This window comes from Odontesthes bonariensis, chromosome 5 (assembly GCF_027942865.1).
Source record: "Odontesthes bonariensis isolate fOdoBon6 chromosome 5, fOdoBon6.hap1, whole genome shotgun sequence".
Taxonomy (NCBI): Eukaryota; Metazoa; Chordata; class Actinopteri; order Atheriniformes; family Atherinopsidae; genus Odontesthes; species Odontesthes bonariensis.
The window spans coordinates 3,921,281-3,921,843 of NC_134510.1; the positions used below are offsets into that span (position 1 = coordinate 3,921,281).

The 563-nt window shown below is 48.5% G+C and overlaps 1 non-coding gene across 1 annotated transcript; it reads left to right on the forward strand.

Annotated features, from left to right (window-relative positions):
- The first annotated feature begins 204 nt into the window (after positions 1-204).
- trnat-ggu (transfer RNA threonine (anticodon GGU)) lies at positions 205-282 on the forward strand. Its single transcript has one exon. It is a non-coding gene; the product is annotated as a tRNA-Thr (tRNA).
- The last annotated feature ends 281 nt before the right edge of the window (positions 283-563 follow it).

Genomic DNA, 563 nt, shown 5'->3' on the forward strand with positions numbered 1-563 from the left:
TTTCCCTCGCCGAAGCTCGCCCCGGGTCATCACAGGGTAAGATGCGGGACTCTGTCTCCGTGGTTTTAACATGCCTCACCTGGTCTCCCTGTTTGCTTCCCCATGCTCTCATGATAGGCTGTCGGCCACAGTAGCGCCCTCTGTCCCTGCATTCCGTTAAGCCGGCCCCCTCCGCTCCCCCAGCTGATCACTGTACAGGTAACAGCCCGGCTAGCTCAGTCGGTAGAGCATGAGACTGGTAATCTCAGGGTCGTGGGTTCGAGCCCTACGTTGGTCGTAGCAGTATAATCAACAGATGTTTGCACTTAAGTCAAAGTTCAGCTCTGTTACCACCATCACAGCATCCTCAGTGGTGCCTCTTTGAATGATCACAAAAAATGATGTCTTGCTAACAAGGACCATTTATTTCTTAGTCTAACGAAATGATGTTGCAGCCAAGAACTGACCAAACTGTTGGGTAAGGCGTTGTTAACACATGATCAGCATGTAAAGATGTTGGTGACACCATGTTTTATAAGTGTTGCAGCTCAACTATGATAGAGTATTAACTTGTAATGATATTG